This window comes from Erinaceus europaeus, chromosome 17 (genome assembly GCF_950295315.1).
Source record: "Erinaceus europaeus chromosome 17, mEriEur2.1, whole genome shotgun sequence".
NCBI classification, from domain to species: domain Eukaryota; kingdom Metazoa; phylum Chordata; class Mammalia; order Eulipotyphla; family Erinaceidae; genus Erinaceus; species Erinaceus europaeus.
Window position 1 is genome coordinate 48,409,948 of NC_080178.1, and position 12,981 is coordinate 48,422,928.

Sequence of the window (12,981 nt, forward strand, 5' to 3'; positions counted from 1 at the left end):
TAGAGAAAAAAAAAAGTAAGTAGGATAATGGTTATGCAAAGAGGCTCCAAAGTCCCAGGTTCAGTCCCCCGCATCACAATAAGCCAGAGCTGTGTCTTGCTCTGGTGTTTCTCTGTGTCTTTCTCTCTCTGCAACTCTGTCAAAAATAAAATAAATAAAATAATTTTTAAAATTTAGAACATATATGTAAAGTATAATAGTTAAGCCTAAATGTCATAGAAATCACTATAAACAGAATTCTCTTGTTCTAGCACACATACAAATAAATGTTAAAAAAAACTCATCAAAACATTTACAAATACTAAGATACTTAAGCATATACAAATAAACTAAAAGCATTCATAAAGTCAGTAATTAATGTCATATATCCACCTTCATTTTTTTAACTTTCCAGTACCAGGCTATTTTTTACTATATAAATTTTTTATATTTATTTATTTTCCCTTTTGTTGTCGTTATTTTTCATTGTTGATGTAGTTATTATTATTGTTACATAGGACAGAGAGAAATGGAGAGAGGATGGGAAGACAGAGAAGGGGAGAGAAAGATAGACACATGCAGACCTGGTTCACTGCCTGTGAAGTGACTCCCCTGCAGGTGGGAAGCTGGGGGCTCGAACCGGTATCCTTATGCAAGCCTTTGCACTTTGTGCCACGTGTGCTTAACTCACTACCCGACTCCCCACCAGGCTTATTTTTAAAGTATATATTGTTTTTTAAAGGAGTAAGGAAATAAGATGACATTACCCGAGTGAAGGAGTCAACTGAGGACACAGCAGCATTGCCTACAGGAGTTTGCTGAGCCACGCTATCCAGTTATTCCACTGAAATTGCAATCTGAGCAACAGATGGAGTCCACACCATATTCATGGCTCCAAAAGGATGCTGGCTCCCTTCTCCTGGAAAAAAAAAAAAAAAAGAACATATACACATATTTCAAGCCTAACTGGGGTCCATATAAATTAATTCATAAATAAGTAAGAACTTCCAGTGTAAATGCAGTAAAGTACTGATATAAGCAGTCAGAGAAATAGCTCCATTGGTAGAGTGCAGGACTTACATGCAGGAGGCTCCTGATTCAATTCCCAGTGCCACACACACCTACTGGAGTGGCACTGTGGCTTCTGTCATGTGAATATAATGGTCTACCACCTATGGAATAAACTCAACCCTTTAAAAATCAGTTCTGAAGCAGACTGGGAGATGGCTAAGAGTGTTGGAGTCTTAAGCATGAGGACTTGAGTTCAATGCATGGATTGCCGGAGCAATGCTCTGTTCTCTCAGTTTCATGTTAATTAATAAATTAAGTGGCTTGCTAGGTGGGGTCGGGAATGAAATACTGGGCTTGAAAGCATAAGGTCCGAAATCTTGATCCCTAGTTTCACATGTACCAGAATGATGCTCAGTAGTCCTTGCAGAGTAGTTCAGACAGAGAAGGGGAGAGAAAGATAGACACCTATAGACCTGCTTCACCACCTGTAAAGTGACTCCCCTGCACGTGGGGAGCTGGGGCTCGAACTGGGATCCTTAAGCCGGTCCTTGCGTTTTGCGCCACGTGTGCTTAACGCACTGCGCTACCGCCTGACTCCCAATAAATGTATTTTTATAATTTTTATTTGCCCAGAATAATTTTTATTTGCCCAGAATTAATCCTCTACACCACCATAACCATAGCTGAGCAGTGTTCTAGCTAAAATATATATATATATATGTATATATATGTATGTATATATATATACATACATATATATGTGTGTGTGTTATTATTTGAAAGTTTGCTTTTTTAACTGTAAAGAACGAGTTTTTACCATATTGCTAAATAAAAATACAAATCATCACATAACATTTCCCCCACCATAAAAAGTAGCTTTTTCTAAATTGTATTAAATTAGTATAGCTGGAAGTTGACAGAATAAAAAGAGAGAAATCAATGAATGAGAGCAAGTATCAGATAAAAGATTTTCAATGTTAACTCTGAGGGAAGAATGGTTTTAAAGACTTTAAGGACCAGTTTTTAGGGAAGGCGAAGTCACACCAGCTATCTGACAAGATCCAAGCATGGTGGGGGGCCTCTGCAAGGTGAGTGGCCCTGGAATGAACCGAAACCACTCTGCCTTTTTGTTCCACTAATCATGATATTAATATTGGGTATTATTGGCTATTTTATAAGATTTATTGGTTAATTTCCAAATGACAACTGAGAAAATAGCAAGTTCCTAAGGAGAATGCTGTTTAACAAAAAACAACCCCTTAAAGACCCCCAGACTAAAGAGGTCCAAAACAGCAATGGACCAATTATCAGATAAGCTGTCTGTAAGGCAATTCCTAGCTCCCCCCGCCCCTTTATCATCCCAGTACCTACACCCCTAGCAGAAAAGGTTAGAGGGAAATATAGAGAGCAGTGGGTTCTTCCCACAGCCTTGAGAAGCTTATAGAATAGGGGTAGACTGTTAATTTGCTTCATAAAAACTCACCTTTTAGAAACAATAGCTACTCCAGGAAGCTTGCTTAGGGATAATTAATCATAGTTAAAATTAAAGCAAAAACAACCATAAGAGCTCAGTGAGTGTTAAGGCACAGCCTCAAAGCCATTTCAATGAAACATGAAAGTTTCATTTACAAAATAAAAGAGGGGGAGATGGCACAGGCACTATCATGCGACCTGCTTGACACACTACCAGCTTTGCAGGAAGTTCAGCTAGGCTGGACTCTCCAGGCCAAACTGAAACCATCTTGCCTTTTGCCATGTATAGGTCTTGGGATTAAGCTCTGTGTGGTCTTAATAATATTTACCTATGGCCAGGCTCAGAGCCTGATCAATAACAAAAGTAATGACAAAACCTGCATTGTACCCTGTAAGATTGATCATAATGGAACAAGGAATATCAGTAATGCAGAATTTTTCAGGAGACTCCAAGAGGAAGAATTGTTTCCCCATTTATCTACACCACTTCCTTTAGTAGTCCCCCTAAAACATAGAGAAAGATTGGTGGTTCCCACAGTGGAGGGGGCACCTTACATAGCCTAACTAATAAATGGAAAGTTAAGGTACCTGCCTAGATACATACAATGGGCCTTTTAAGCTACCACTCACCATGCTCCCACTTCCTTATACAGGAATAGTACATGAGAATCTAGGTCACATAATAAGCATACAAAAAAGCGAGCTTAATTTTATGGGGTAAAATTAAGTATCACCTTGCTGCCTTCTCAGTAAGGAACAAAACAAAACTCCTTGATCAAACAATGGAACAGATTATATGAAAAATGGGCTGTTCAATTAGTTTAAGGACCCTAGAAACATAACAAGCTTGAATTTTCTATGAACCACAGCTTTCGATGCCTAGGGGCAAGAGGATGGCATAAACATACATATAGGGAGAATATTAATCTTAATCAAAAGGACATCTGACTAGCACACAGGTTTAGGAAATAACAAAAGACCTAGAAACTGTGATGTGATCTGTAGGGAGAAAAGTGCCCCTGGAATGTGAATATTCCACAAAGCAGGTGTTCCCTACCTGTGCTGTGCTTACTCGGTGATTTTTGTTTTAATAATCTATACCTTGGTGATTTCTGTATTAATGATCTATGCCTTATGAGACTATAAAAATAAAGTTCTGCTTGAGCATGACAGAGATGTCGGCCTGAGCTTGATTCAGCATCAACTCACTCATCTCTCATTCTTGGCCAACACCCCTCCTTTGGGATCCCTGAGACGTGCTGGGGCTGGCCCCTGGCAGATTTTAGCATTTCCTCTTCCCCAGAGTCCTTCCTCATTAAGGAAAGAGACAGGCTGGGAGTATGGATGGACCTGTCAATGCCCATGTTCAGTGGAAAAGCAATTACAGAAGCCAGACCTTCAACCTTCTGTAGTCCATATTGACCTTGCGTCCATAATCCCAGAGGGTTAAAGAATAGGAAAGCTATCAGGGGAGGGGAGGGGATGTCATACAGAGTTCTGGTGGTGGGAATTGTGTGAAGTTGGTTGCTCTTATCCTATGGTTTTGTCAATGTTTCCTTTTTATAAATAAATAATTAAAAAATTAGAATAATAATAATATATGTATTATTGGCTTACCAGAGGAAGAGGAGGAAGGGAAGAAAGCATTCTTCAGTAAAAAGTAGCTGAGAACTTCCCTACTCTACACACATAAAAGTTCAAGAAGCCCAGGGTCCCAAACAGAATCAACACACACTTAAAGACAACAAGACACATGATATTTAGAATGGAAAGGAAAAAGGATAAAGAAAGGATCCTGAAGGCTGAAAGAGAAAAACATAGAGTCACCTACAGAGGAAAACCCATAAGATTAGCAGCAGACTTCTCCACACAAACACTGCAGGCCAAAAGAGAATAACAAGATATCTGTCAACTGCTTAATGACAAAGGCTTTCAACCAAGACTACTGTATCCTGCTAGACTGCCATTCAGATTAGATGGAAGCATAAAAACTTTCTCAGACAAGCAATAGTTGAAAGAATCAACTATCACCAAACCTGCCCTGAAATAAGTTCTGAAAGTCCTCCTATAAACAGTCAGACCACCATAAACATGCCATCTATCAGAACACTCTAACAATCTACAATAATGATGTTAAAATAATTTCAGCATATGATATCAATAAATGTCAATGGCCTAAATTCACATATTAAAAGGCATTGAGTATGAAGATGGATCAGAAAACAGAACCCAACTATATGTTGTCTATACGAAACCCACCTAATTCGACAAGACAAACACATACAAAGTGAAAGGATGGAAAACTATCATACAAGCCAAGGGCACACAAAAAAGAGCAGGAACAGCTATTATCATATCTGACACGATAGATTTTAAAATGAATAAAATTTAAAAAGATATGGATGGACACTACCTAACTCAATCAATCAAGAGGATTTAACATTATTAACATTTATGCACTTATTGAGAAGTCATCTAAATACATCAAACATGTACTAAAAGAGGTACAATAATATACAGACAACAACACAGTAATATTGGGGTATCCAACACCCCACTCTCTCAACATGACAGATCATACAGGTAGAAAATCACTAAGGAAGTGAAGGAGATAGGGAGATGGGCGGTTGTGCAGCAGATTAAGTGCAAGTAGTGCAAAGTGCAAAGACCAACATAAGGGTCCCAGTTTAAGCTACCGACTCCCCACCCGAAGTGGAGTCACTTCACAGGTGGTGAAGCAGGTCTGCTGGTGTCTTTCTGTCTCTCTCTGTCTTCCACAATATCTCTATTTCTCTCTATGCTATCTAACAATGATGACATCAATAACAATAATAACTGCATCAATAAAAAACAACTAAATAAATAGATAAATAAATAAATAAAAGAAATGAAGGTGCTAAATGAAGAGATAAATCATCTAGAACTATTGGACATATTCAGAGTCTTTCACCACAAGAAACAAATACACATTCTACTCAAGTCCACATGGGTCATTCTCAAGGACAGTCCACATTTTAGGCCACAAAGACAGCATCAGCAAATTCAAGAGCACTGAAATCATTCCAAGCATCTTCTCAAACCACAGTGGTATGAAACACTTAACAATCAAGAAAAAAATGACTAATGGTCCCAAAATGTGGAAGCTCAACAGTACACTACTTAACAACTACAGGGACAAAGAGGAAATAAAGGAAGAAATAAAAATATTTCGAGACTATATGAAAATGAAGACACAAGCTATCAAAACATTTGGGATACAGCTAAGGAAGTACTGAAAAGGAAGCTGACAGCCATACAAGCACACATTAGGAAACAAGAAAAAGCACAAAGAAACAGCCTGACTTCACACCTTAATAAGACCTAGAAAAAGATGAATAAAGGAAACCTAAAACAATCAGAAGGACAGAAATCACTAAAGTTAGGGCAGAAATAAATAACACTGAAAATAAGAAAACTATAAAAAAAGATCAATGAAAGTAAATGTAGGTTCTTCAAAAGAGTAAACAAAATCCACAAACCTTTAGCCAGACTAACAAAATTGAAGAAAAAAAAAAAGGGAGAAGACCAAAATAAATCAGATTGTAAATTGAAGAAGAGATACCAAAAAAGACAGCAGAAATTCAACATATTATGTGAGGTTTCTATGAACAACTATATGCCACCAAGTTAGAGAACATGGACTAAATGGACAACTTCTTAGATACCTACAAACATACAAAATTAAATAAAGAGGAACTAAATAATATGAACAGGCCGATCACAGCTAACAAAATTGAAACAGTTATTATAACCTTCCCAAGAATAAAAGACCAGGCCAAGATGGTTTAACAAATGAATTCTACAAAACCTTCAAAAAAAAAGAACTCAAACCTAAGGAATCCAGCAAGAAGCTTTTGGAAATCATCAGGACATACAGTAAGGTATCAGCCTATAAAATTAACATTCAAAAGGCAGTGGCATTCCTGTATGCTAACACTAAACTAGAAGAAATTGAAATCCAGAAATCAATTCCTTTTACTATAGCAACAAAAACAATAAAATATCTAGGAGTAAACCTAACCAAAGAAGTGAAAGACTTGTACACTGAAAATTATGAGTCACTACTCAAGGAAATTGAAAAAGACACAAAGAAGTGGAAATATATTCCATGTTCATGGGTTGGAATAATTAACATCATCAAAATGAATATACTACCCAGAGTCATCTACAAATTTAATGATATCTCCATCAAGATCCCAAACACATTTTTTAGGAGAATAGAACAAAGGCGACAAATGTTTATCTGGAACCAGAGAAGACCTAGAATTGCCAAAACAATCTTGAGAAAAAAGAACAGAACCGGAGGCATCACACTCACAGATTTCAAACTGTATTATAGGGCCATTGTCATCTAAACTGCTTGATACTGGAACATGAACAGACACACTGACCAGTGGATTAGAATTGAGAGCCCAAAAGTGAGCCTCCATACCTGTGGACATCTAATCGTTGACAAAGGGGCCCAGACTATTAAATGGGGAAAGCACAGTATTTTCAACAAATGGTGTTGGAAAAACCGGGTTGAAACATGCAGAAGAATGAAACTGAACCACTATATTTCACCAAACACAAAAGTAAATTCCAAGTGGATCAAGGACTTGGATGTTCGACCAGAAACTTTCAGATACTTAGAGGAAAATATTGGCAGAACATCTTTCCACATAATGTTTAAAGACATCCTCAATGAAATAAATCCAATTATAAAGAAGACTAAGGCAAGAATAAACCTATGGGACTACATCATATTAAAAAGCTTCTGCATGAGGAGTCGGGCAGCAGCGCATCTGGTTTAAGCGCACATGGCCCAAAGCTTAAGGACCAACCTAAGGATCCAGGTTTCAGCCCCCAGCTCCCCACCTGCAGGGGAGTCCTTTCATAGGTAGTGAAGGAGGTCTGCAGGTGTCTTTTTTTCTCTCCCCCTCTCACACTGCATAACAAGAGTGATCCATTATCCACAGCCACTCAGTACCCTTTCTCCAGGCCTCCCATACCATTTGTTTAAAGGGCATTTTAATCCAGGGATTCAGTTTCACTTCTAGTTCCTTCTACAGAAAAACAGTGCTACAAAATATGTGCAAAGACACATGCAAGAACACTTGTTGCAGCATTGCTGGTGAAACGCTAAGGAAATAGGAGGCCACCCCCAAATTTCCAGCAGTTGGAACTTGTTGAATGAGGCATGGTGCTGCTCTTCAAAGTATGACTGTTTACTGCCCACAAATCAGTGGGTTGTCTAAACAACATACTAAACTTCTTGTAACTCAGTCTCTTGAAACAGGAGATATCAATAGCACCACATCAAAAGGTTGATTTTAAAATATAACATAGCTAATACACAGGAAAATTTTGCAGTGGCACATTGCACAGTCAGCATCTATTACCCTTTGACTCTAACCTAAGCAAGATTCTTCAAGTCATCCCAGACAAGTTTTCCTTAAACACCAATATGAATATAGTCTTGCTCAAATATGTGCCCACCAGAAGGGAAAAAAAATAGAAACCCCTCCCCCAGTGTGGCTATAACACAACTCAACTCAACATTTATTTACTTAAATATTTATCAATGAGAAAGAACCAGAGCATCACTCTACCACACGTGATGCCAGGGATTAAACTCAGGACCTCATGTTGGAGTGTGCAATCCTGTACGCCATCAAATCTACTTGATCTTCAAGACTTTCCAAAAATAACCCTATCATGCCATCCTAAAAGCTCCCTCTCCACTTGAAGGTGCAGATGTTACTAGTTGATGATTCTAACTACTACCAAACGCAGTTGGCATTCTCCCACTTTTATCCCATCCAAGCCCACTGAACACTTTAGAAACGATACCATTCATAGATCTGTTTCAACCAGTGCACCGTTTGTTTTCTTTGAAACCTGCTTATCTGTGATATGAATATCCCAAAAACAGTCATCACTTTGAAGCATACATGCAAATAAAGAGTAGATATTCTTGAGGAATAAGATAAACAACACAGTCCGGCGCAAGGATCCCAGTTTGAGCCCCCGGCTCCCCACCTGCAGGGGAGTCGCTTCACAGGCTGTGAAGCAGGTCGGCAGGTATCTATCTTTCTCTCCCCCTCTCTGTTTTCCCCACCTCTCTCCATTTCTCTCTGTCCTATCCGACAACTACAACAACAATAATAACCACAACAATAAAACAACAAGGATAACAAAAGGGAATAAATAAATTAAATAAATATTTTAAAAAAAGATAAACAACACAGTCTTAACCACAAATTCAGATCATTTTTTCTTCTGTAACTTAAATATAAATTCCAAGTATTTCCCTAAGCTTTCACAGTATAGACAGTTTAAAAATCAAGTTATAGCAAACAGACATACAGTACTTATACCACACTAATAGTAACTAATAGCACTACCTGGCAGTTTCAAAAATAAAACAAAAAAAAATGTTTAACCTTGTTAACACTTCCTGATATGTGCTTATATGCATTCATATGTACTTACAAAAGCAAAGAATCTCTATAAAACTCTTTATAAACTTCCAGTAGTTCATTATTTGTACTGAGTTTTCAGTTAAATGTCTCATGCACGTTAGGAAGAAGACGCAACCTAAAGACAAAATAGGAAAAGATTCATTTAAAGATCCCAAATTCTGTAGCTACCACATCATACCTACGAGAGAAATATATGCAAAAAAAATAATAAAATAAGACAGACTTTTGTTGGAGGTAGAAAGGAAGGGAATAAAGTTCCTTCCTGTTTTGAAATAGTGAACCTTTCATTTTACATTCTCAAGATTAGTCCCATGCTAGTTTTTTGTTTTGTTTTTTTCCGGGATTTTCACAGGTCTGTGATAACTTTCTGTTTATCTTTTTCCCAGACAGAAAGGGAAAGGCAAAGTGGGGGTGGGGGGTGGGAGGGTGGGGAGGGTGTGAGAAAGAGAAAGAGAGCAAGTGAGCCACACACCACAGCAGCACTCACTGAAGCTTCCCTCAGTGCTGTGTGACAGATCTGGATTCTGAGTGAATCCTATGGCAAAGCAGGCACCTTCCAAGACCCACCTATCCCAGTTTTTTGTTTGTTTCTTTCTTTTTGCTTCCAGGGTTATCTCTGGGGATCGTACTAACACTACCTAAAAACTGAATGCTCCTGGTGGCCATCTTTTGTCCACTGCTGCTGCTGTTATTGTTGTTACTACTGCTGTTGAATAGAACAGAAAAAATTTGAGGAAAGGTAGAGAGGAGGAGAGAAAGACACCTGCAGATCTACTTCCCAGCTTGCAAAGCGACTCCACCTGCAGGAGACTCTGGGATCACAGCATGAGTCCTTGTACTTCACACTACATGCACTTAACCCAGTATACTACCACCTGGCTCCCCAACCAAGTTATTTTTAAGACAGAAAGAAATCCAGAGAGGGAGGGAAGACAGAGAGGGGGAGAGAAAGATAAACATCTGCCTACCTGCTTCACTACTTGTGAAGCCACCCACCTGCAGATGTGGAGCCAGGCTCAAACTGAGATCCTTAAGCCAGTCCTTGCACTTTGCACCATATGCACTCAACCTGCTAAGAGAACGCCAGGATTCCCCAGCCCCATCCTAGTTTTTAATCATCATTCCCAGACTATTCAAGCATCAGTCTGAAAATGTAATTCAGGAGCTGGGTGGTAGCACAACAGTAGAGTACATATGACAGTACACAAGGACTTGGGTTCAAGCCTCCAGTCCTCAGCTACAGGGAGGGAATTCACAAGTGATGAAGCAATGCTACCAATGTCCCCCCCCCTCCTCTATCTCTCCCTTCTCTCTCAATTTCTGTCTCTATCCAACAAATAAATAAATAAAATACTAAAAAGAGTTATAATGTAGATGTAAAAATAAAAATTTAATTTCATCAAACGTTGAGCTGTGGGAGTATCATAGCCAATGAGTTTTATGAGCTTAAATACTGTTAACTGAAAAAAATTTCATCACAAAACTCCTTTTCAAAATCCAAGTATTAAAAATAATCTCAGGGAGTTGGGCTGTAGCGCTGTGGGTTAAGCGCAGGTGGCGCAAAGCACAAGGACCGGCATAAGGATCCCAGTTCGAGCCCCAGCTCCCCACCTGCAGGGGAGTCACTTCACAGTCGGTGAAGCAGGTCTGCAGGTGTCTATCTTTCTATCCTCCTCTCTGTCTTCCCCTCCTCTCTCCATTTCTCTCTGTCCTATCCAACAATGACGACAACAACAATAATAACGACAACAATAAAACAAGAAGGGCAACAAAAGGGAATAAATACATTTTTTAAAAAATTAAAAAATAATCTCAAACTGAATTCACAGTAGATTAATTCAGGACTCGCTACCAAGTGCAATTCTATCAACAAAGCTTTTTGAAACATGACAACTAACACGTTCTGAGCAGAGTTAAGAAATGTACACATCAGGGGCTGGGTGGTGGCACACTTAGATTACACATTTCCATGCACAAGGACCCAGGTTCAAGCTCTCAGTCCCCACTTGGGGAGGGGGGCGGCTCAGGAGTAGTAAGGCAGTGATGCAGATGTCTTTTTCCCACCCCATCACAATTTCTCCCTGTCCTATCAAATATGAGAAAACTACAATCAAGAAAATGAAAGCAGACACTGTATTACGGAGTCTCCTTGCATAAAAATTCCTAAAATACTGGTATCTTCCCTAAAAAAAAAAAAGAAAAAAAATGTATAAATAGTCCAACAGATCTTGATGGTATACCAGAGGCTATAAATACATATACCCACTTCTAACATATACTCACAATTTCATAATATCAATACTTTAAAAGAAGCATCATTCTTGGAGAATGTTAAATGGAAATCAACTCAATTTCTGTACTTTTTCTCAAAAGCTAAATTATTTATTTATTAGTAAGACAGAGGTTATGGAGGAGAGGAAGACCGTGGTTTTCCCCACGTGGTTGATATTTTCATAATCAGGCAAATCAAAAACAAATTTATCTTCTACTTGCTGTGCAGCACTTTGCACCTGGAACATACGAAATTCTCCCTTAGTTTATTTCCCACCAAGGTTACTACTGGGGTTTGGTGCCAGCACTGTGAATACAACACTTCCAGCGGCCAGTTTTTCCTTTTTTTCTATTTTGTTGGATAGGACAGAGAAAATTGAGAGGGAAGGGAGAGGTAGAAAAGAGAAAAACCTGACACCTGTAGACCTGCTTCACCACTCGAGAGTATTCCCTGGGCCTTAAGCTTGGTGCTATGTGCACTTAACCAGGTGCGCCACCAACCAGTCCCAGTTCACTTATTATTATTTTTTATCATTGTTCTTAACTTCTCTTAGTTTAAAAGTCTGGTAGGTTTCTATTACCTTTATAGTACAGCTGTAAGTTCTACTTCCAAGTATAATCAATTACAATCATTATACCACTAATAATCTAATAATAGTGAATCTAATATTCCATGTCATTAACAAACCAGGAAAGCATAAAGCTTAGTGATCTAAAATAAGTATTTAAGAGATCACTGAGTGAAGGACATCTTTAAATAAAAAACAGATTCATAAGTATCCAAGGAGGCTCTGAAACAGCTGACTCGGATATTTGCCATGCTCAAGAGGCAGGTTCGAGGCCCGGTCCAGCGCACTGGAGGAAGCTGCGCTGCTATGGTCCTTAACACTATTCAACAAAAAGGCTGCAACACCGAACAGCAGCAAGAAAGCAGAGCTGTGGGACATTTCCAGGCGGCTTCCAAGGTGGCTAGCCAGGCTGCCTCCAGAGTATTCCTGACCATTTCAGGGGGTGACCTCGCCCCTGTCACACAATCTAGCCCAGGGGGCATCCTCTCTGGGGACCTTACAAGGAGGCTTGCTACCTACCAACACTGGGCGAGTGGGGAGAACCTCAGGCCCAATTGCCCAGGAGTCTTCCAGGCTACACCAGGCCCTGTAGGCCTACACTGCAGGGGCACCAGGGTCTTTAAAAAAAAAAACAGGGTCCTCAGACCAGATGAGAACTGACTGCCCGCCGGGTGACAGGAGCTCAGGCAGAAGTCGACACTGCCAGTCATGCAGCTCTCCCTGGTGGGAACTGGAGCTCCGAGAGAGGGCAGAGAACAATAGCCCAAGATGTGCCTGCAGTGGCCAGGCTCCAGGCCGGCATAGCCTGCTCCCCGCCCAGTTGGGCTCATGCCCCCGCCATCCTCACCAGTCTCCCAGCCACTAAGCAGCGAACATGGCGGCGACCCTGCGCCAGCCTATAGGCGGCCGAAACCGTCCACGAGTCACGGGGATGCCAGGTCAGGCGGACCTCTGAGCCCCCTCACAGCTAGCTATCTGCCCCTGGAACAAGTATTTCCGGGTTGCGCCAAGCCCTGTCACTATAAGTGAGTGACAATAAATGAAAACTACAAGTCCCAGAAGGCTCCGCGCCTACTTACTGTAGGTTATGGTCCCTGAAAACACACCCCCGTTGAGAAAATTTGGGCTCCCAAATTCTGGAATCAGAATTGATTGACAGTTGAGTTATTGCCTCT